A 25,570-nucleotide genomic window follows, 5' to 3' on the forward strand; every position below is an offset into this window, starting at 1 on the left:
GGTTAATAAGCATTATTCCATTATATCAGTAAAACTATGTTGATATATGACAGCTGAGAAAGTCCAGAAGTTTTGCCCTGGTCATTGTCAAACAGGATTTTTGCAAGTTCCCATCTGTTGAGATTTCACTTTAAAGGCTAAGCTATGCCTGTAGGATAGCAATAATAAGAAAAAACTTTTCCAATAATTTTTGCTATGACACTAACAATACAAATTGGCAAAGAAGTTAAGCCACTTATGGGCAAATCAAACTTTCAAACTGTCCCTGTTTAAGTGTGGGAATTGAGAATAACTGTTGTGGTAAATGCCAGAGAGGGTGCTACCTTCCTGTTCAGATTTCCAACAGCAACATTTTGCTGGCTTCAACACTATAAATATACCACAGAGGCCTGTCTCAGAATCTTGAGATGTTTGTTCAACCAGTCTTTTATTTAACTTTGCATTTGTTGATTGTCAGTTGAGGTCAACTTTGCTGGAGCAAAGTCGGTGAGTTTGGCTCAGTCAGCTAATTAAGCAGACTTACTCAGCTCTATAACTAAAGTAACCCTCTTAGTAACAATGTTCCTAGAGCTCATTAAGTGGGACCTGTCTTCTCTAAGTCAACATCCTACAGACCTCTACTGATAACTAACAGCAATTGACAACAAAATCATCTAACAGAAAATGACAGCCCAGATTAACACACTTGCATTGCTTAACATCACAATGGCAAACTTTTCCCTGTCCATCACTCATTCATATTTCTCCTTTTACTGCTGTCTTGTGGCCCAGTCTATGGGCAGGAAGAGAACTTTATAGACTGTTTCTCCAGTCAAAGCATTATCAGAAGCATAGCAAACTTTAATTCCCCTTGATCCTGACATAGACTGTCAATTAATGTCAGCAGTGCAATTAAAGCACATTTTATGAACTGGAAAGAGTGCACCAATCCACAGTTGTTTTTCAGTCAATAATGAGCATAGCTACAGAAAACTTGGAATTGAATGGACCAGAATAAAAATGCAATGGTAACTGAGTAACAAGTTACTGTGCAAGCAACTGTGTCTTACTGTAATAGCAGCTCTTAGCGGTAGGTGCTTACAGACAGTGACCTTGATTTAGAAAAGATGTTTAATTAGAACTTAAACCACTTGCTTAACAGAGTACTACAGCATAACATAGCAGGATGGTTTATGAAAAAGGCATTACTACATTATGTGTAATTTAACCAGTAAACAAAGGTAGGAGAAAGCTCCACCAGTTTGCAAACTCTTCTATGGTCTCTTAATAAGCTCTCTGTACTTGGACCAGAATTTTGTAGCAGGTAATCCGACCCTGATATATAGTAAACATACTGAGCTGTTGAAAGCACATGTCTGTAATACACACAATTTTTCCTTTCTTAATATATACAATTTTCCCTTTCTTACTACAATGTGTATGGCTACTACATTCTAACAGGTATGGATACACTTGAAGAGAAAGCTAAATATTTTGCTGCTTAGTGCCTTAAAATAGTCCAAAGCATAAGTGCACCAAAATCTGTTAGGAAATCCATTTCCCCAATAATCGTAGTTCAAGATAAACTAAGGTCTCCAATACAGACCTTACTCCAGTACAGACTTACTCCAATACCGACCTTACCTTGCTACATTTTAGTAGCAGCGGTGGCAACTCAGTGCAACAAATTAGTAAGTTCAAGTAATTATCCTCACAGAAGTGGAGAAGAAGTCTCAGTACTCAATTATTTTCAATAAAAATGGTGATCCTAAAAAGAACTTTTACTGGAATTCATGTCCTCCTGTGAGGAAGTATACTGGATCAGTTAATATTCTTCACAGCAGCTTTTATGGTAGATTTGTGACTAAAATTTGTGACTATGGTAGATTTGTGACTTTGTTGACAACACACTATGCTAATGTTGAACAGTGCTTGGATGGCATCGAGGCTTTCTCTTTCTCCCACTCTGGCCCCTTCAGCAAGTGGATGGAGGTACACAGGAAACTGGCAGGCTAAGCAACTGGCTCTAGCTGGCCAAAGAGATATACCACGGCAAATGACATCATGGTCAGCTATAAAACTCAGGGAAATGAAGAGGAAGGGAGTACCAGTGGTATTTCAAGTTATGACATTTGTGTTCCTCGTCAACTGTTAGGTGTGCTGAGACTCTGCTTTACTGGAACTTGTCCAAAGTTCCAGTCCAAAGAAAATAGTGAATTAACACCTTCTTTTGGTTTGCTTGCATATGCAGGGCTTTTTCACTTGTTAAACTGTCCTTATCTTGATGCATGAGGTTTCCACTTCTGCTTTCCTCACCCCACATTGAGAAGATGAGCGAGAAGCTGGTGGGTAGTTGGTTGTCAGCTGGGGTCAGCCCACCACAAGAAGGCAAATAGTCCAAATACAGAAATAAAGGACATAGCAAAAGAAAATGGTAAGAATGACTGATAGAAGAGTTCAGATCTTGCATTTGCTGAATCCCATGCTACCTGAGGCAAAAGGGATGTGGATCTGAGTTGTCAGACCAAAACCACTCAGCATATTTCTTTTCAGATGACAGAAATGGGAGAGGGAAAACAAACCATTCAGTTGATGCTAAAGACATTTCAGCTAATGGATGGAGGCTTAAAATCCAAACTCAAAATGTCGTCAAAAGCAGAAAGACTTGATCATATCTAACCTGTGGAAAGTGTAGGGAATGTGACTAAAGAAGAAAGTGACTAGGTGAGCTGAATGAAGGGGTCAGATAAATGTGTGCCTTGTGGAAACCTTCCCCCCACTTATTCCTGCAGGAAGGGAAAGATAGAAATATACACATCAATTACGTAACTTTTATTTTTTTCAACACTTAAAGGAAATCTTACTATAGGAATGAAAAAAAATAAACAAGTAAAGCAATTCCTTTGTTCTTCAAGTTCTTTGGAGTTTGCTGAGAAGTCCATTCTGCATTCTCAAGTCTCCATCTGCTAGGCTCGTGGGATAGGGCAGAGGTTGTTTCCCTCAATCCACTTTCCAGAGTAGAAGTTTGGAGAGGGCTGAGTCACCAGCAGGGACAACCTCTACAAGATTCTAGTAATCTTTATATGACAATATAATTCACCAGCTCCCAGGAACTGTGTTAAATATTGTAGGGATTGTTACACATTACCAAGTCTTTCAGTACTTTGGGATGCACTAGGTAGGGCTACAAGAAGTTGGTCTCTCACCACACACAAAGCAAGGTGGTGATTAGAGATGAACAGCAACATTCCTGATGTCATCCCTTTATTCCTCCTGGAACATAAATGCTCTAGGGTTCTGCAATACAATGATTTTAGAAAGAAAAAATGAGCAGCAGATCTTTGTTTGGGATCACTCAAAACAGAGTTAAGTATAATTTCCATAGCCTAAATCATATCTTTATTCTGGTACCCACTGTCCTCCAGAGAAAATTGGAAACTAGGTTACATAGAAGAAACTGTTTGCTGTTCTGTCTTTTCTTCTCCAAAAATAATAAATTTGCTCCACTTCAACCTTGTAATAATTCCTGCACTTAAAATATATTCCAGAAGCTACTGGAGAGGATCCAGCTGAGGGTCACAAAGATGAATAAGTGTTTGCAGCAATTCTCTTATGAGAAGAGACTGTGGGAGCCAAACCTGTTTAGTCTGAAGAAGCGAAGACTGAGAGGGATCTCATCAACACATATGAATATCTCAAAGGCTGGTGTCAAGGAGTGGTGCCAGATTCTTTTCAGTGATGCCCAGCAAGAGGATGAGGGGCAATGGCCATAAACAAAGCAATAAGTTCCGCCTCAACATGAGGAGGAGCTTCCTTACACTGAGGGCAGCAGGGCACTGGAAGAGGCTGCCCAGAGAGGTTGTGGAATCTCCATCTCTGGGGACATTCAAACCCCACTTGGACATGTTCCTATGTCACCTCGTCTAGGTGACCCTGACTTAGCAGGGTGTTGGACTAGATAATCTCAAAGGTCCATTCCAACCTTAACTATTTTGTGATTCGGTCTCAGGATCGCATGTGACAGAAATTAGGAAAGTTTTGCTGAAGGCTTAGTTGTCTGCTTTATGTTTATTCACAAAGAGAAGATAGTCATTTTTTCCACATCAAATGGAAATAACTGGTTGCAGACTTGTCTTGGTTTTGTTAATCAGTGCACCACCTCTTTGCACTTTTGTCCAGTATACATATATGCACCTCTTTGTACAGTGTCCAGTCTATCTTTTTTATAATAACTATATGATCACTTGAGAAAATCATGCGTGAGAAGACAAAAGGACCACTAAATAATGTCTCCAGGAACAGAGGGATTGATAGGCAGCATTCAAGTATGAAAACAGTAGCCCAGTTCATCCTACTTTAAACCTGACATTGAGAAGGATACAGATTCTTACTTTCTTCAATCGACAGTAAAGAAAGCCTTCAGACATTAGTTCAAATACAATATGTGCTACAGAAAAGTAAATGGAGGTGGCATCTTCCCATTCTTTAGCTTTTACCTTGTCTGTTAGATCCAGGTGGACTTAAACAGATCATTAGAATTAAAATCTGAGATGGGTCCTGCATGTGGGATTAAATATTGGGGGGGAGTGGGGGAGAAGTTGAAAAACTAATAAGTCTCAAATTTGTTTAACATAGGAACAAAAAGAAATACAAGATCTTGATAATTTGAGTAAGGAAGAACTTAGATGTTATATTTCATGCAGCCTTGCTGAAGCTGAACAGAGTACTAGTGAAATCTGCAGAATTTGAGTTTATATTCCTTATACAACAGCAATAAAAGTGCACAGGTGGCAGAGACCTGATGACTAAGGAGACAAACCAACAAAGCCTAAAGCATATTTAAGTGGCAAAATCCCTCAAATTCAGGTTTAGGTGCAGGCAGAAAATATGAGGAATCTGCCTTATTTTTCTCAGCTACAGAGAAGGAAATACAGGTTTTGCAGTCTCATATATGTGTGTCATCCAGATCTTCAAACAGTCCAGACTACCAGACTTATAATGAATGCAAGCAGAATATTGTCAAACAAGATAGTAAAAATATTTGAAGTCACTAACTATAAACTTTTTTTCCAGAAACACAAAAATAGTTCTTATTTTTACGTACATTATGTCTTTGGGAATAAGACACAGAGCAGATTAATAATTAATATCTTGATATAAAAATTTCAAAGATTTAGTGCCTGAAATGGTTTAAAACTTGTGTAAGGATACTCTGAACATAAGAACATATTTTGCATTAGGTAATTCTGGGCATGACGGTGAGGACTTCATACTGGGCTGGCATGTTGCCTTCACATCACCGGTATCTTAGAGTGCTGTTAGTGTGGGGATGTTTTCCAGAAATCATGCATTAGACCCAGCAGACAAGGGTAAGTTTGCAGAGGGTATGTGCTTGTGAACAACAACATAAAGATTTGTACATTTTTATTCTTTTGTCTAAGGAAAGAGTAATTTTGACCACAGTTTCTTAAAATCAATTCAGCAGTTGCTAAACAAGATTAAGAATGTATTTCCTGTATGATTGATTTATTTTTGTAATATTTAACTACAACATTAAAAAAAAAAAAAGTCATTTTTTCATCTCACACTAACAGATTTTCTGGAACAAGCAGAAATTTTGAAGATGAAAATGCCTTGTTTAGCTGTGCTGGGTTAACCCTGGCTGGACACCACGTGCCCACCAAAGCCATTCTGTCACTGCCTTTCTCAGCTGGGAAGGGGAGAGATAATCTAATGAAAGGCTCAGTTTAATTTACTGGCAACTAAATTACAGTAGGATAATGAAAATAAAACTAAATCTTAAAACACCTTCCCCCCACTCCTTCTTTCTTCCCAGGCTTAACTTTACTCCCCATTTTCTCTCTCTCCTCCCCCATAGCAGCACAGAAGTGCCACCACTGTTGCTAATGGGCTCAGCCTTGGCTGGTCTGTCTTGGAGCCAGACGGTATTGGCTTCACTGGACATAGGGGAAATTTCTGGCACCTTTAACAGGAGCCACCACAGTAGCCACTCTCACTACCAAAACATTGCCACACATATCCAATACATTAACATATTCCAAAGACAATCTGCTGTTGCTTACTATTTTAAGAAACATCTTCTCAAGATAAGCCTTCCTTTTTTTTCTGTTGAGCAATAGAAATTTTCAAGTAATTATTATTTTCATGGCCTGTGATATTTGGGGCTCATGTACCCTAGGGTATTAGGACAGTGTCCCTGACCTAATTATCTCATTTTATAAAAACTAGCATTCTTTCAAGACTTAAGTCATCTTTCTCTAATTCAGAGTTTCAAAAATATTTTTTTTATATAATTTGAAAGGAAAAATGAAGAGAGGCATTCTACAATTCCAAATCTCACTTAACTACAGAAATCTTACTGAAATGTTGACATAGAAAAGAGATTAAGCTATATTTAAAAAAAAAAAAAGGCAAATAAAAATAAAAGGAAACAAAACCAACATCATAAACTCTCTTGGGAAGTCCTACAAAAGTTCTACATGTGATACACTGCCAAAGCAAAAAATTAAATTCTGTAACTTTGGCTCAGATTTATTTTTATGAGAACACATTTGAACATGAAAACCACAGAAGACTGGATCAGGACTAGAATTCTTCCTAGAAATGTTCAAGTCTACCATTAGAAGAAATCTTTCCTAAATAGTGAACTTTTAATGTCAGGTTTTCTGTAATTTCCAGGGTTTAATTCATTACCTTATGTAAGGAAGTTAATATACTCTCAAGGAGATCTATAAATTCTTAGAACTGATTGACTAAAAGGACTTTAATTTAGAAAAAATACCCCAAAGTCAATATGGAGGCTGGTGGACTTTAAACTGCATAAATTTGTAACCTTGACATTCCTGTATATCATCAATGTTAGTAGCAAAACAATGTCATATGGCTCTGCAAAGTAATCTATTATTTTCAGAGCTTAAGGAAACTTCAGTCAATATTGTACTTTTAAAAATCAGTAGGGCTTGTCCCTCTGGGGCAAGAGTGGCTCTACTTTTTCAGCTCTACAAGGGCTGGAGGATTCAAATGCCATGATTGCAAATAAGTCACCAGCAGAAAGAATCAAATCTGTGATTTCTGTGTGGTTTTGAACCTTTATAGCTCAGGAGGAAACATTTGTATTGCCTAGCTGCCAACACAGGACGAAGACACATCATTAGTCCAAGTAGAAGCACAGCTTGTACTTATAGATGTTTCAGCTCACACAGAGCTTATAGAATTTTCATTCCTTCTTTTATCCAAATAGAGACAAATATTGGTTATATGAAGATAGGTTTAAAGCAAAAGTAAGATAAATTGTCATATGTAAGTAATGATGCATGTTCCAAGACACTTACAAGGAATAGAACATCTCTCCAGTTAACAGAAGATAGCTGTGCTCATTCTGCTAGTTCGGAAGGGTAGAAAATCCAAAGGTCAGGATATGTACATTGCAAGCCATTATATTTCTCTTATGCTGCACACGTGTGACTAGTGGTGAATTTGCAGCCCTTAAGGAACGGTGAAGCCATTGGTGGTGGGCTGCTGTAATGTGGAGAAAACACACATCTGCAAAAGTATAGAAATAAGAAAGAAACTAAAGCAGAAGTGTAAGGTCTATAAAGACAAACACAGAATCTCAGAAAGAAGATGGGGGGAAGATGCAAGAGTGCTTTAATGAGCCTATAGAGACTTGCCACAAAAGGAACAATGTGATACTACTGATAAGTCCTGCTGACCTTCATGAAGTGGGTTTGCACATTTTTGGCCCGCTGAAGAATCATTTGCCATACTATAAGGTAGAGCATATGTCGTTGTGTTAGTTCTACACCAGGTGAAATACACTTGTACCATGACATAGCATACTCACATGCTAATTTGAAAGGTTAATAAAGCTGACAAAGCACCAGCTTAGTTTCAGCTGGCCAGAATTAAAATACTGAGGACTATGCTGAGGAGTAACCAACAGGAAGAAATGCACTTGTGAATTTTACTAGCTCATTTTCTAGAAAGAAGGAATCCCCAGAAGACAAGTCAGCCCATCAACAGAATAGACAGCAAATGCAGGATGGACACCATGTGAATATGTCTTACATAATGTATGCTTTCACCAACAGGGATGCAGTAAACAGCATCTCTGTTCAGAAACGGCCTTCCTAGAGCCCACTTTCACTAACATGCAAAGCAGTCTGATCCCAAGGAATTCAGAGTAACTCAGGACAAAGATGACAGATACAGCTCGCCCCTCTGTTCCTTTACAGCACGTAATCTTATGTGGGGAATTTTTCTTTGTTTATTTAGAGCATGTGTGTATATTTTTCTCTAAACAACGTAGGATAGGATATCTTCTTGCTTACTAGCCACATCTGGCAGATTGTGTCATTCCTTTTTCCTGACTGTATTTGTCTGCATTCTTATCCCTCCACCTCACAGATGCAGTCAAGTTGAAATCAAGACGGCTTTCATGCTTATACCTAAAGGGTTCAGTCTTCTTCATTTTACCCAAGTTCAGATTAGCACTGTCCCTCTTTTTTCCCTCCCCAGCATCATCTCTATATGTCATGGAATTGTTGAAGGGGAATGAAAGTTTTGAAATAGGATCTAAAGTCTGTCCCTCTTCAACACAGTTAGTTATTTTCCTAGCTTGTCAGAATAACAATGGAATTTAATGATGCAATTCTTATTAAAACAAATTTAAACAATACCTACCCCCTTTGAAAGTTATGAATTTAAACTAGACAATATTAAATTCAAGTTCCTGGAAAAGTTGATTGTGTTAGCATGCTGGCATACTCTGTATTTTCTCCATGACTTCTAATGGGAGATAGCTATTTCTCTTGTGGAACAAAAAGTAGTTTGATGTCAGGTGAATCAGGTAAAAATACACTCCTTTAAACAAAGGAATAAATAAAAACTGCACTCTCATTTTCTGAGGTTTTAATTTTTTCATATGTTTTTGGTTGAATAAGAGCAGAGAACATAAACACTGCCTGCTGTGTTCTTTCTCCAGATGTAGATATCCACAAGTTCAGATCCTGGAAGAGATGTCATGTGGTTATTACAGCTCATGTCATTATACTATAAATAGATATCCACAGGCATAGGAATGAATCTTGTTGTGCTGTTGTTCACAATGATGACTGACTGTAGTAATGTTTTCCCTTTTGGTAATATAATCTTAGTTAATGACTGCTTCCCTCAGTACTCTATTTTTGGAAAGGATATTTAATTATATGCCTGGTTTATCATTTCTTATATTAATTACATCTAGAGGTCATGTGCTAGCACTTTTAATATTTAATGTTTTGAAAATAAATTAAAATACATCATTTCAGGATAACTAATTTCCAGATATTACAAAAGGATTACAGAAACAATTATGCTCTATATTGTAAGTCTAGATGACTCAAATGATGGCTAAATGGAGGTTGTGTCTTTCCTTTTTAGGATGCCAATTCAAATCCATCTGGTTACTAGAGACAGAAACATAGATTCAAATATGAGTCATTTGCTGGAACAATGAAAGTGATTTAGGCTGGGACTTTCAAGGCATCCCAGAAGCATCTTATCTCCTCAGATACCTTTGGAAATCCTAGTCTTAGGTCTTTTTTTTGCTTCACAAACTCATTCACACAGTATAAAATCTTCATTAAAATCAATGGGAATTCTTGACTTCAGCAAGGCCAGAATTCAAACTATTCAGGCCAAGTATTATTTTGTTTATTTCTTTTTTACAGCAGCCAGTTTCCAAGGAGGGTATTGACTGCGTTTGAAGTGCTGTTTCCAGACTCTTCAGGAATTTTTAATTTCATCCTAACTTATGTATTATTACTTACTTTGTGAAGAGGGGAATGCTGGGCAGCAACCTTAGCAAGAAAAGGCTGAAAGCAAGAGAATGATCTGAGTATGAATAATGCTGTTTGGATACCTCCATTTGCCATAACACAATCTCCAAACTCACGGTCATACTGAGATATATTTTAGAAATCCCAGCACTGCTCAGGATCTTAAATTCTGGTGATGCCTGTAAGGAAAGTCTCAGCTCCAAAAGATTCGTAATTAAGCAGTTAGAAATAAAATGGTGAAAGCTGTACATCAACATGTCTCTTTACATATGGAGAGCTAAGGTACAAAAGTCTGAAAAAGCTTTTCAGATGTCATATAAGATGAAAGCAACCAGCTTTCAAAAAGGTTTTTTTTCAAACAAAAGCTGCATTGAGTCTTCAAAATCCTCATCAAGCATAGTCATTTAACCTGCCTGTCCATAGTCATATTTTCACTCAAATGTTTGTATGTTGAAATATTAAAATTTTCAAGCAACACCTCTGAGTACAAGAAGAACACCAAAACAAGTAATTATCAGAGTTTAAATTTCTTTCATTCTGTTGTAGTTCATCTCTCCTGAGCGCAAGAAGGTCAGCAGGATCCTGATGATGACACCAAACTGGGTGGTGAGGTGAACAAACATGTCAAAGGGGAGAAACATCTTACAGACATAATGGGACAGACTGGAAGACTGCCTACAAAGAACAGTATGAAATTTAAGTAAATGCAAAATCCTGTACCTGGGTTGGAAAAAACTAAGAGCCCAGTACAGGACAAGATCGATGCAGCTGGTGAGCAGCCTTGCATTTGAGGGTCAATGAGGTGAACACAAGGGACTGGTGTGCTGCTGGAACAAAAAAGATAAATTGAATCTTGGGGATTACAAGGGGCATTAGAAGCAGAGGTAGAGATGCAATCATTCCAGTCTACTCAGCACCTGTCAGGCTGTGTCTGGAGCAGTGTGCCCCTTTCTGGTCCCCATAACTTGAGAAAGACATGGACATATTGGACAGGGTCCAAAGGAGAGTGGCAAAGATGTGCAAAGGGATGGAAAGCCTGCCCTGTAAGGAAATATTGATAGAGTTAGGTGTTTTCTCCCTGGAGAAGGCTCAGGCAAGACCTCATCACAGTATTCCAGTATTTAAAGGGCAGCTTCAAAGAGGATTGGGGTTCTCCCTTCACAAAGAACAGCACAGAGAAGACAAGGCATGCATTGGGAGTAATTTCACCTTAAGAAATATCCTCACCAGGGATGTGGTAGAGCCCCCATTGCTGAAGATTTTCAAGATGTGTGATTGGACAGGGTGCTAGATAATCTCATTTAGGCTGCCTTTCCCGTGAACATTTAGACCAGATAATCTTTCAAAGTCCCTTCTGTACTATTCAGTGATTGTAGGATAAGTTAGTAAATCACAGTCATCAGGAACTGGTAGCACTGAGATAATTTTCAAGGAGTCTAATATTTATATAACTGAATATAATTCAGTAGTTAAAAGATTATAAATCTAAAAATAACATCTTTGGTATGTTCCAGCTCTTCTGATTTGCACCAAGATAATTTGAAAGTGTTGCTTATCATCCCCCAGCCTCTTCACACTTACTCACCCATTTGTGATACCTTTAGGAGGTGCACTGGCAAGATGTTACTCTTCTGCGCTTTCAGGAGATGATCATATACCCAAAATCTCATGTTTTGTTCTCTTCTTGGCAATGGCAAACAATTTCATTCCAGTCACTTGCAACCCACGCACTTCTCTGCAGGGCACAATTATATTTTCTGCTCATCCCTGCTGGAATATGGAAACAAGAAAACAACTGCAAAGAAAAAAAAGTGATTTGATGCAGAAAGAAACTTTCCAAAAACATCTGGCTACCTCCCTCCTCCAAACTGGTTTATCTATGTCCAAGTCCATTATATAAGAAGTGGTTTCCAGTTCTTGAACTTTTGTGTTGAGGACTGACTGGATTGGATTGCTTATTTTGTGAGAGCATGCAGTGAACGCCCAAATGCTTAAGCAACAAAGTAGGAAAATGCTTTGAAGTTTAAAAAGATTATGTGTGAGAGAAAAGAAAGGATAGAGTAAGAGCACAGGTGAAAAGATAATTGCAGCTTCTCCTCTGGGGCCTCTGAGGGAATGACGAAGATTTTTACAAAGACAAACCATGTCTTCAGTGAATTTCCAGATACTTGATTTTTCTTCTGGGACAGAAAGTGGTTCAGTTACCACAATAGATCTCAGACACTAGAAACAATATTGCTGGAACTATTTTCAGCCCAGAAAGGTGAACACAATCAGATTTTTACATCCATCTCCGACAACAAAGCCGAATGAATTAACACTGTTGAGAGGGAAAACGTTAGTGATACAAACTGATACAAACTAGGAGCATGGTATGTTCAGACAACCAAGTGTGCAACTTTTCCTGATAGCCTGACAACCTCACACACTTTCTCAGATTGAAATGCTGTTTCCAAAACACCTGCCTACAAAGAATTGACTGCAGCAATGACTTGTCAGAGGTAGTCAATATAGGATAAGGAGAAATGCACTCTGACTTCTTGCATCACGGCAGTAAGACTTTTAATTTCCAGTGAGGAGTGAGTCATTCAGCTTGTGGTTGAAAGCAGCTCTAGTGAATGCAAGTCTTGTCTTCAGCAGACTGTGAGAAACTTTGTCCTGCTTGAAGTGACTTTTAATTTCAGAGTCAAAATGGTTAAGAGCTAGTTCTTTGGAGTCACTGGGTTTGTTCTGCATCTCTCTACAGGAAAAAACATTTCTTGGAATATTTTTTTCTGCCTTTAGCAGTACCTAATGTAAGGATCCCTTCATGGGAAAGAAAGTTCTGAACTCTGAATGGTTCACTGGGCAGGAGTGAACATCTATTTCATTTAGCATGCTATGTTATCCAAGCCCGCAACTTGACAGTCCATTGACTGTGTTGATCTTTGATGCACTGTGTACCACACATTTTTGTGGCTCATGAACTAATTACTTGGCATGTACTGTAGAAATGTAAAGGGAGAAATTATTCCAGGAAAGTATTACCTGGAAACAGTAGTGAGATTTGAGCTGAAAACTACAAGATAAAACAGAAGTCTGTTTTAATTTTGGATCTAGAGTCAGAGGGAAATACTGCTGACACCATCTGGCCTTCAACGCTCAAATTCTATGAATAAAGCATTGTATTAAATTCCTACCTCATTAAATCAGCTGTTTAGCTCTGTTGTGTTCTGCTACTGCAGCTCTGATCTGCATTTACAGTGTTGTCTGTAATACCTTGTAAGGCAAACAAAATGCCTGAACTATGAGGTATAATGTAATGCAAAATTCGGGCCAACTACATTCTTGTCTAGTTTACATTCCTTACCGAATACTTGTTGAGCAGCATATTCTTTTTAATGTGGTGGAAAGCTGCAAGGAGCAATCAGCTTTACCAAAAATTCAGAAAAACAGTCAAAATATCTCTGGAGTTTCACAAAAAGAATTTCCTTGTCAACACCATTCAGGAGCCATTAACCTTAGGAGCATGAAAAAAAACCCCAAAAACAAAATAACCAAGTCTAAGAATAGGGCTATATATTTGAAACAGAAAGTTGTTGTTGAAAGGCCTTAGATTGGCATCACTGGAGATTTTGACAGATGATTAAGACAAATACCATCTGGACAAGCAACAGCAAAGTGCCCCCAATATGATATTGTCTATCAGTCCTGGCCTTTAAACACCAGCTGTGACTGTCAAGATAGGATGGGTTCTGTCACAGGCCCTCTTATTCCCCTTTAAAAGGACAAGTTGCTTGGCAGTAACTAGGCTCTCCAGAAAAAAATATTAAAAGGACTGTTCTCTTCTCAAACTTTTCCTTTAAATGTGTCTCCTGATTCCTGCAATGAACTTGGTTAACTAAGCAGCTGGCATATTGTGTGCAGTGCTTATTATACTGATCACTAACATTTCAGCCCTCATTGTGGAGATCCTAGTTTTGTATCTCATTTTACACTTTGAATTTAAATATAGCGGGGTATTTTTGTTCTCTTCTTGCAGTGCACGGCAAAAGAGTGGGGCATCAGTGTGCAGAAAGAAATGAACAGGAGCACATGAATAAGATCATTTTATACAAACTAACAAAGCACCAAGTCCATTGCACTGTTCATATAAAATGCTCCAAAATATGACAAGAGAGGAACAGTTCTGTTCTTTTCCTAAATATTGTTCTTTCTGTGTTTGCAAAACATTGCCTAAAGGGTAGAGTGTTTGGAGACAAAAGTTTGAGAGGGTGACGCACAGGTGGAAAACTATAAACTTTCCAGTGGGTCCCTCTAAAGCATTCATTATATTTTCTTCTGTTGCTGTAGAAAGGAAACTGGAGTCAGTGACCCAGCGGACCGCCCCCAGTAACTTGTCACTGCTCCCAAAATTTAGAGTCATTATATAGATGTGAAGGTCTCTGTGCACTCAGGAATGCCCTTTGGATGTCAAAGTCAATGTCAAAATTAAAAGGACAGCAGAGGTTACTGTTTCCGCTTTTTTTGTATTTCACTGCCCTTCTAGTTATTGCAAAATCAGAATTGTCAGGCTGATTTTCATTCATGGAGCTCATCTAGACAATCTTCTTGGCTCTGAAAAGCAGCAGATTTTATCATTAGTTATTTCCTAAAATATCTTCAACCTCTTTCTCAATCAAAAAGTACAAATAGAATACAATGCAAAATACAAGCAGGCTTCCTAGAAGTTTTTCAAGAGGTGTTGCCTCTTTATTTCGTTATTAAAGAGCATTTTTGTTCTCTTGCAAAAGCAAAGGAATACATTTGCCAATCCCTTGACACCTCTCTGCAAGTGTATGCGCCTGATATGAATTCTGCCATAAGCCAGTGGGAAAAATTTTTGTTGGTGCCCATTGTGAAAAGATTGGCAGCATATCCATGTTTATACCCCAGTATGAGTCTCTTGAGCTCCTTATCTTTCTCAAGTGCTAGCACTCATCTTAGGTAAATCCTACTTCCTGCCACAAACCTACTGCTAACTTGGGTCAAGTCACTTTGGGCCAGATCTAGTGTGGCAGTGCAGAGCACAATGTCATGCTATGTGGTTATGTTTAATCTCGTATCCTCTCTCTGACTGCTGCTACTGGGAGAGCACGGTGCAAAATGCCATGTTTAACTGGAATTTGCTTTTCCCTGCCCCTTTCTGCTGGTAGTGGCAATGGTGTGAGAAGACAAAAAGTAAGGGGAAAAATAGAGTGAAAAGAACAGAAAAATAAGTAAATAAATACATAGATTTTGGAGATACAGAAATCCACCAAAGACCTGTCAGTAGAATTGAGGATGAAGAAATAAAACAGTGCAGAAAGGAAAATTATAAAATCAAGTAGCGGAGAGGAAACACTAAAGAATAACAATGCTTACTGCATTCTTTGTTGTGTATACCTATTAAAAATTAATCTGTTTGAATGAAGATGCCTCAAAACCATATAGTCCATATGTCTTCTTACTCTGCAGCTATAATCTCATGTCTCAGCCTGGGCTTTAACGCAGCCATATTCAGAACCCAGCATTTTATCCAAATTAAGTCACAAAATGTATGTCTACCTGGCTAGCTATTACGAGCACTGTAAGTATGAAGATTCTTTGTATTTTCACCTGAAGACAAACAAATTGAAATCGAGATGATTCTTGCCTCCTATTTTTTGAACTGAAAGAGATCAACAGAATTGCCAACAGGGTTGATACCTGTTTTAGACGTTGGTCAACAACTGACCATTCCATAAACACCTTTAACAGTCTGTTCACACAGCATCTGAGTATCTGAGCTCCCCCCACCTTGTCCCTTTGGCAATTCTGCAAGGAGATAGAAAAAGGGATAGAAACAACTTCCCCAAATATTGGTCAGGTTTTATATTCAAAGTCAGTGATTATTGAGCACAGGGACAATCAGGTTTTGCCTCTTACCCAGGATAAATATGCAGTAAGGGTACAATTACTGACACCAAGAATCATGCTTTGTGAACCTCCAACTGAAGTTCAGAGATCATGAGCATAAAAAAAAAGCGCAAAAAGATTTAAGGTGGTAATTTAGTATGGATTTCCTCATTGTGAAAAAGTCCTTGCTGTCATAGAACTGCATTGGATCTTGAACATTCCTTCCACTTAGTTCATTTTTATTGTATTAATAAAATTATGACTTTCTAAAGTAAAATCAGATTTGATAACTCCTACACAGAGAAGAATAAACTGAGAGTCAGCATGTTAAAAGTGTTATAATTTGCATTCATATAGTGCCAGTTATCTAAGAATCTCAAAATATTTTTTAAATGGCTATTATTCATCTTTTCAGAGGAGAAAGCAAAAAAAAGAAATACAATCATGAAGATTAGCATTTTTCATCTTGGATAAAAGTATTGGATACAAAAACCATGACCCAGCATTCAGAATATCTGAATACCTACAACTGCAAGTAGTTCTGAAAATAAGACCATAAGTGGTTTTCAAATCAACAAAAATGTATTGGGTTTGTGTGGCAAGGTTCTGGCAGGGGGTGACTTCTGTGAGAGGCCGCCAGAAGCTTCCCCTATATCTGATGGAGTCAATACCAACAGGCTCCAAGACAGATTTGCAACTGGACAAGGACAAATCCATCAGTAATGACAGTAACAATTCTGGGATAACAGATTTGAGAAGGGGAAAAGTTGCTGCATAGGAGTAATTGCAGCCAGAGAGAAAAGTGAGAACACGTGAGAGCAACAGCCCTGCAGACACCAAGGTCAGAGATGAAGGAGAGGGAGGAGGTGTTCCAGGCACCAGAGCAGAGATTCCCCTGCTGCCCATGGTGAAGACCATGGTGAGGCAGCTCTGCCCCTGCAGCCCATGGAAGGCCTCTTGCCAGAGCAGGTGAATGCCCAAAGAAGTCTGTGACCCCATGGGAAGCTCACACTTGAGTACCTTTGCTGTCAGGACTTGTGACCCTTCTGGGGACCAGCACTGGGGCAGTCTGTTCGTGAGGGACACATGGAAGGAGTGTACCCTGGAGCAGTTCATGAAGAACTGCAGCTCATGGGAAGGACTCATGTTGGAGAAGTTCATGGAGCACTATCTCCCATGGGAGAGGCCCCACATGGGTGCATGGAACAGTGCGAGTTCTCTGCCCGAGGAGGAAGCAGTGACACAGATATCATGTGATGAACTGACCACAGCCCCCATTCTCCATTCCACTGTGTTGCCGTGGGGGAAGGAGAGAGAGAAAATGGGAAGCTAAGCCTCGAAAGAAAGGGTTGGAGGGAAGGCCTTTTTATGATTTGGTTTGATTTTTCATTACCCTACTCTGATCTGGCTGACAATAAATTAAACTAATTTCCAAACACTGAGTCTGCTTTGCCAGTGACAGTAAATGGTGAGTGATCTCTCCCTGTCCTTGTATAGGCCCACAAGCCTTTCATCATATTTTCTCTCCTCTGTCTGGCTGAGGAGAGAAATGACAGAAAGGCTTTGGTGAGAACCTGGCATCCAGCTAGGGTCAACGCCACAGAAAAAAGAATTACTAATATTAACTACTTTCTATTTAAGTAAGCTCTTATTAAAGATTTTAATTGCTTAGGACTACAGCTGGTTTAAAAATTGAAGTTATTTTCATGAAGTATTTTGATGTCTTGAGTTTGAGTTCCTAAGGACTTGAAACAAATCGATTTTTTACTTCATTTCTCTATTTATTGAGCAATAGTTTGCAAGTCAATTATTAATATTGTTTTACATTTGGCTTTCAGATAAACCAAAAGTATTATTAGGATTATTAGGAGGGTTATTTTAAAAATTATAAACTATTCAGAGCAACCCCCTCCCCTATTACCAGCAGTTACTTGCTGGCCAGAGGTGAGTCAATCTACTTTCCCACAGCAGCTTTTTAGGCGTGATAAAGCACAGCCCATTGGCAGCTTCCAGGCATATCTACAAAATGTCACTGATATCTAAAATTACATACCTAGCTGTGTTCAGAAATTCTACAGTGGTTATTGAGGTTTAGGCTCAAGCAAAGAATGTCACCCATTCTGCTCAGGTCCCTCAGGAAAGGCTTTGCTTGTATGCACAGCTTTTACTTTACCTGTCAAAGATGAGTCTACCTCAACCCATTTTCTCACTTTTAGCTTTCCAATTCTGTTGCCCATTTCACTGAGGGGAGTAAGCAGTAAGCAAGCAGTCGTGTGGAACTGAGATGCTTACCTGGATTAAACCAAACAAGAGCTTCCCAGACTAGCTAGTTTTTTGGGGTTTTGGTGGGTTTTTTGTTTGTTTGTTGGTTTGGTTTGGCTTCTTTTGTTTTTCTGGCAAAGCAAACCAAGGAATTAGTTTACCACTTTCCAAAGTATTCAGTCATCTCCTGGAAAGCAGGACTCCATCCCATGGGACAGTTGCTTGGGAGGACAAATGCCTTAACTCTGGACATTCTCCATTTCCTCCTTCTTTCCTCAGCTTTTATTGCTGAGCGCAATGTCACATGGTATGGGATATCCCTTTGGTCATCAGGGGTCAGTGGTTGGATCCTCATCAGAGGCTGGTTGGATCCTCTCCCAGCCTCTCATGCACCCCAGTCCACTCACTGGGAAAGCAGCATGAGAAAACCTTGAGGCTGCATAAACACTGCTCTGCAGGAGCTAAACTGAGAGGCTGTTATCACCACCATTTTGGTCAGAAATCCAGAAAATAGCACCATGCAAGTCTCTATGGAGAATTCTGTCCCAGTCAAAACCAGTACAATTCCCCACACAAGCAAGCAGAGGCATGCCTATGCCTCTCAGGTCACCCACCTCTCTATTTGCCTTCATGGGGATTTTTGGTCCATCCTTTAGGAAGCCCCATGATGTTTTCTCTGTCTCTAGTTGCAGAAAAAAACCCTTTACATTTCAAACACATCTTCAACCAAGTTAGTGTGATTATCTTTCTACACAAAATCCCAGCTGAACCTTCCATATCTTTTAGCACTAGTTTATTCGCCATCAATTTCTATTGCTATAATTCTTTATCATAGTCTACATGGCACAATATGTCTATGAAGCTGTCAGTTTGGGGTGAGGCAGTTCAAGGAGGAGGGAAATAGTCTTCAAACTGAGAGTGAAGCCAGAAGTGTAGATGGCAAAGATGTTAAAAAGTAGCCTTGTCATTAAAAGTGGCAGCAAGGTGCTGAAGAGAAGCCTGTTCAGACTGCATGTTAGTAAAAGTCATGCTGAGGGAAGAAATGGAAACATGTAACATCTGTCATCCACCCTGTTGCAAAGACCTTTGCAGTTTGCAACATTTGGAGAAATTCAATTTTCAAGGATGTTGCCTTGATTCATGCTTAATTTTACTGACCAAGAGAGAAGGGAAGGGAAGGGAAGGGAAGGGAAGGGAAGGGAAGGGAAGGGAAGGGAAGGGAAGGGAAGGGAAGGGAAGGGAAGGGAAGGGAAGGGAAGGGAAGGGAAGGGAAGGGAAGGGAAGGGAAGGGAAGGGAAGGGAAGGGAAGGGAAGGGAAGGGAAGGGAAGGGAAGGGAAGGGAAGGGAAGGGAAGGGAAGGGAAGGGAAGGGAAGGGAAGGGAAGGGAAGGGAAGGGAAGGGAAGGGAAGGGAAGGGAAGGGAAGGGAAGGGAAGGGAAGGGAAGGGAAGGGAAGGGAAGGGAAGGGAAGGGAAGGGAAGGGAAGGGAAGGGAAGGGAAGGGAAGGGAAGGGAAGGGAAGGGAAGGGAAGGGAAGGGAAGGGAAGGGAAGGGAAGGGAAGGGAAGGGAAGGGAAGGGAAGGGAAGGGAAAGGAAGGGAAGGGAAGGGAAGGGAAAGGAAGGGAAGGGAAGGGAAGGGAAGATTTTAAAAAAAGATACTTTCTTGGTTTTGTTTCCTTGATTTAACACTTCATTAGCTTATCAGCTTGGAAACACAGAGTTTACCCACAGCCAATTCCCATCTGGTTCCTCAACAGGTTTTTTGCAAGCAATAGGTCCATTAGTACTGCTAGGGTTTTTTGGCGTTTTCTTTTTGTTTTTCCCTATTGTCAGTCATTTCTACTATTCTTAAGTGAAATGTTCCAGCTCAGAAACAACTCCCAGTAGGCAATTTCTGCCCAGGCATGACCTCAGAACTGAGTGCTGTCATCACTGAAGACATGCAAACACTGAAGCTCTCTGGCACCAGTCTTTCAAAAGGAAACATGTCTTGTATATGGGACTGTGACAAAGATCACATATAAGTCAATGTGGCAACAGGTACTTGAAAAGCCAATAACAGTTTGATTTCTGCCTGAAGATTCTCAGTCATTCTCAGATGCCAGAAATTTCATCTTCGCTTCAGTGTAATTACACATGATTCTTCTGGAATTCAAATATTTCAGCTATGGTCAGAGCAAACTCAATGACAATATCAAGTCATTTTAGCAAAAATTCTAGTATATTTTTAAAGCCAAGGGATGCCTCCTGTTTCAGTTTGATCCTGTCAGAAAAATAAGCAGAAGAACATGATGTTACAGTTGGACTTTCCCCTTACTGAGCCAAACTGATAAAGATACTAAGGTGTCACTAGTGTGATCTGTCTGAAAAAACATTCAAAAGCAATGCTGACAGACGAATTTGCAAGTCTGTTGCCCAGATATTAAATAGTCTGTATAGCATAGGATAGTCTTGTCACAAAGATCTTTATTTGCTGCTCAGTCAGTTCAGCTTCTTTCTCCTCCAGCTGTTCATCAGAAATTGAAACTGTGGCTATCAAATCCAGAAAGATGTCTCAAGGCAAACAGGTCAGGTTTATGATCAAAGGCTAATGAAAAGGTTAGTAATCTATGCTGAAGACAGCTGGAAAGTTCACCCTGGAGACAAAACTGTGACCAGCTTGAATGCACAAGCTATCTTTTTGCTAACAGTGAAAATTTAAAATGTAGGATAAAGAAATTTGCAAAGAGGGAAAGAAATGTTTGTGTCTAGGTTTCACTGAATTCACTTCTCCTTCTCATACATAATAATGGACCTTTGTCAGCCCTTGAGAAATAACAGCAGCAGTGTTTCTTACCGGCTGAGATGAAGGGTAAGGGCAGAATAAGGAATCTGTAAAAACTTTGCTAAGACACTGCTGTACAAAGTTAGTTTCACTAGTTTAAATCTCACTTTAATGTTTTACTAAAACCTAAGAGCTGCTGTGAACTGCTTACTGTCTATTTTGTGCAAACACCAGATAGTGGATGAAGAATCCTATACTTAAAGGGCAAGTTTTGCTAATTTTTTAAATATAGCACTGGTTTGGCCCTGCTCAGTTCTCATTGTTTCCTCACAGACTTTTTGTTCAACCACAGACACCTCCTTTTATTTTTGGGCTACTCCCTAACTGTGGCTGATGACTAACATTCCCCCTCCCTGAGAGCAGTGATGAGGAGACTACACTGGATGCTGTCATGGCAGATTGACTTATATTAGACTGTTTTGGGATTTTTTTTCTCATTCCATTTCTTCATGTATTAGTGGCAATGCCACAATGCCAGAACTGTAGGAGAGCATCATCTCAGATTCAGCTTTCAGATTCTCATAGCAGTCTCCAGAAACTCTACAAATCTTACACTGATTGACATTTGTCGGTTACTGATCATCAAATCCCTTAAAGCAGAAAGCTTGTTCTTAAAACTAATGTGAAAAAGCTGACTTAAAATAAAGTAGAAAAATAAAAATTGTTACCCTACTGAGTTTTATTTTACTCGATGCAAGGGTTAATCCAAGATAACAATTGTGTTGCAGTGGTTAAATAGCCATGATATCACCTATGGAGGAAAAAAAAAGGCTCTCTGAGAGCAGAAGGTTAATGAAAAATGCATAATATAATTTTTACAAGCATAAAAATTTAGTAATGGGAAGGGTTAAAAGAGTGCTAAAAGAAACTTGAATTTGCCTTTAGAATGAGGCACTTGAGGGAACAGGGAAAAAAGACTCAAATGAACTATGAAAGAAATAAGGGTACATGGAGGAAATACATAACTAAATCATAAAAAGAAAACATTTGTGTACCATTTCTACCATTTAGTATACTAGAAAAACAAAAATGAACTTTAGCCAGCTTAGGAATTCCTTATTTATATCAGAAAGCAAGGGCAGCAGTTCTATTGGTTTCAGACCTGTGATATGAAAAAATGCTTATTTTTTTCTATATGCTTTATCTTTCAGAGTATTCACTTGATAGTTGCTCATTGTTGTAAAGTCTGAAATAAGTCTTGAGATTTATAGTATTTAAAATGATAATGAAATCAGCAAATTCCCAAACTACCGCATAATGGTTTTACTCTGGTAAACTTTCTTTCCTGTTAAGATATATGTATTTGTGAAAAAAAAAAAATGTAGAGAAATTAATTTGGCTGATGCTTTTAATGTATGAATGCATCACTTGCTTTAATATTTCTAACACAACTTCTGAAAACAATTTTTTTTCAGTGAGTATTACATACTTGTCCTTCTGGGACAGTGCAGTTTTACTTTAGTAATACATATGTTTCACTTGTACTTTTTGTCAATATTGTATATTTTTGTCAATATTGTTTAGGGCCCAGATATGGAGGCCAATCAGCCTCCCTGTGGAAGTAGATAGATGGGATTATTCAGGTAAAAGTCCCTTCAGGAGATGTAGGTAACAGAAGAATCCTTTTCAGTCTATGGAGTGTGTCCTGACAGATGTCCCAGCAACACTTTTTACTGTGAAACAGACATGAGGAAAATATCAAGTTTCTGTCAAATTGCTCAAAGAAAATATCGCATGAAGTCAGTTTTATAACAGACTTGGAAGGGTCCATGACAACATGGTCCACATAAGATTCCATGGAGACTTAAACTGCTGTGTCTTTTAAACAAATTTGGACCATTTATCAGATAAATTCTTCCTTGCTATGGTACTGGTGTTTCTTGTTCACTGCTGTAAAGTTCAAAACCAGATTTGCAATATTGTAAGCTACAGAAAAATTCAGGTGAGGTGGTGTGACATACACTTTCCTAGAATGAAACATTTTCACATTTATAGGATTGTGCTCTTTCACACTTTCTAGAGTACTCTATCCCTGTTCTTGTACAAAATTTTATGGAGCTTTACATGTCCAAACAAAGTATTTTGAGGTCAAGTAGCAAAGTAGCTATTCAATGCTTAATGGTTGTGTTTAGGTTAAGTTATAAGTGGCTAATGAGTTACGTTCACTGAATTGTTGGATAGTGGGACTTTCATTACACTTCAGAAACCCTCTAACTTAATGTAATTGCTGCAGATGCTGAGGTGGAAAGAAACTTGCAAAAACATTTTAACTAGCTTTCCAAAAATTGGCTTGCTTCCTCAGTTGCTGTCTTGCACAGCTTCATGTGTTATACACTTGTCTGGTGAACAAGCTTCGTTAAGTTCCACATTCCACACTTCATCTACTGTATTACAGGCGTTAACAGTTCCATAACGCTCTGTATATTTTATCTGGCTGTGCTTTAAGTTTAGATTATGTTACAGTTTAAAGATTTTGCCAGTCAGAATGAGGCTTTATAAAACTCGATTGAGATTTAGTGTCCAAAGGTCTCTCAAATGCAGGACAAATTATATGGACATCTTCCAAAAATACTCATTTTAATATGCTTTCTTACTGCTCAGAAGGACATTTATACTGATTTGTGTTTTCAGCACTGTCTGGAATAGAATGTTGTATTTTTTTAGGAGTGACACCTCAGCATTTCCCACTTCCTACAGATTTGTGAGACCCAGGGGCATTGAGTAGGGAGGCACTTGTTTTGTTTATTACATGGCAGAAAACGGAAAGGGAAAATAAGCTAACACTTGCTTGAAGTGCCACCAAATGCCATACATTCTTCATTGAGTTCTTGGCACACTCTTTGCTGAGTTAATGAAGGAGGTCTTCAGCATACAAAAACAACTGGTGATTCACCGGAAAAAGAGGACAAGTCCCTAGTACCATTTTTCCAAGTAAAGCTCTAAGAAGTTAAGAGGTCCAATAAATTGCTCTGAATCATTCCTTTTCTTAGACATATTTTCACAACCCCTCCCTAGTAAGAAGATACCTGATATCACCTGGCAAATCGTAGTCACTGCCAAGCCACTGTTTGTAAATTTGGTCTTGTTCTGGACCATGATGCACAGGTCATCTCCTGCATGGCTACCTGTTCTTTGGCTGACCAGATGTGCGTCCAGTGGTGTGGTCAAAGTACCAGTATATGTGTTTGCATCTGTATCTCCTCACAGGTGTCATCACTGCACAGCACCATAATATCTTTATTGACTTTATCTTTAGATCAGATGGTGGCATGCCATTAAATCCTCCACTGTGGTAGTATAAACTTCTCAAGGTAAGATACATATCACTGATTAAGGGATGGTTTGATTTGGTCAAAGTTCATGACTGGAAATCTACACATGCAGTACATCTTCTGGATCTGGACACACAGAGACTTTCTTAATATATACATAAATTAAATTTGCAACTACAGTTTCCCACAGTTTGAAACGCTGGCTCCTTGAAATCAGAGGGAGTTTTGTCTTTGTCTTTAATGAATATTTGGAATGAAATCTTGGTCCAAAGTCCTTTGTTATAGGCTTAAACACATGCTTAAGTATTTTGCTGAGTCAAAGCCATACATTATGTATACAAAGAATGTCTCAAACACCAGTTAAAATGGTTTTACTGATCAGTTTATATATATATAAAATACAGTTAAGTACTATTCGTTTTAATCTTTAATGGCTAAGTCTTTATGGAAGGCATAAAGAAATTAACAGGAGAGTTTCCCAACAACATGAGGTTCCAATTTTAACAAGTCAGACATTAAACAGCAGCAGACATATGTTGTGGACCTGTGCATGCACATAATAACCCTGATTTCTTTTTTAAGAACCTTTATGGCTTATCTCAAGCTATTAAATATTATGAAAATGTACCATATACATAAGTTAAATGTCAAGGGACATTTGATTGTAGCACATAATCTAATAATACCATTTCTAAAAGCAACACAGAGCAAAAAAGCAACACATATTAAAAAGTTATCCAATTGCTAGTACATTAAGTTACTTCATACCTAAAATACAAATAAGAGGAAACAAAGTGACTCAACATTGAAGTGAACATTATGGGGGCACACACAGATGAGAGAAGAGGAAGAAGTACTTGGTTTTATGCAGGTATTTAGTATCCAAACAAACTGCAGCTCATTTGTAATAGTTTTTCTTACTGGTACTTGTAAAGAGCAGCAAACCAGAAGTACCAGCTCCTAGCCCTAGAAACTCTGCCTTACAACTTTCAAAATAGATTAAAATCTTCTGGCAAACTCATGATGTATTTAACCATTAACTCATCCAGATAGCGAATACCTGACCTCTCAGTTTGTTAACTAATTATCAGGTCAAATCAACTGCCAGAATTAAGAATATTTAATACTCAAGAGTACAAATCAGCATTGTCCACACTAGTGATAATAATCTGCTTATGTAAAACCTTCCTCGATATTTCACCAGTAATGGTTGAACAGCCTCATTTATGCATCGACTCTTTTAGAAAATGTGCCCTAACAGGTCCCACGGCACATATACAAAATGCAATAACTTGCACAGAAATAATGCCCTACAGTATAATAATATACATGCACAGGAAAAAATTTATGGTATGTAAAAATCGCTCAAACACTAAAATGAATACTGATGCAGATTTTTTTTCCAGATATGGGTTTATATACTGAAGATCTACTCACCTAATATGACTAAGAATTCAGAGTACACCCTGTAGGGAATATCTAAAGACAGTAGATCTTAAATC

The sequence above is a fragment of the Corvus hawaiiensis genome, chromosome 3 (genome assembly GCF_020740725.1).
Source record: "Corvus hawaiiensis isolate bCorHaw1 chromosome 3, bCorHaw1.pri.cur, whole genome shotgun sequence".
In the NCBI taxonomy this organism is placed as follows: domain Eukaryota; kingdom Metazoa; phylum Chordata; class Aves; order Passeriformes; family Corvidae; genus Corvus; species Corvus hawaiiensis.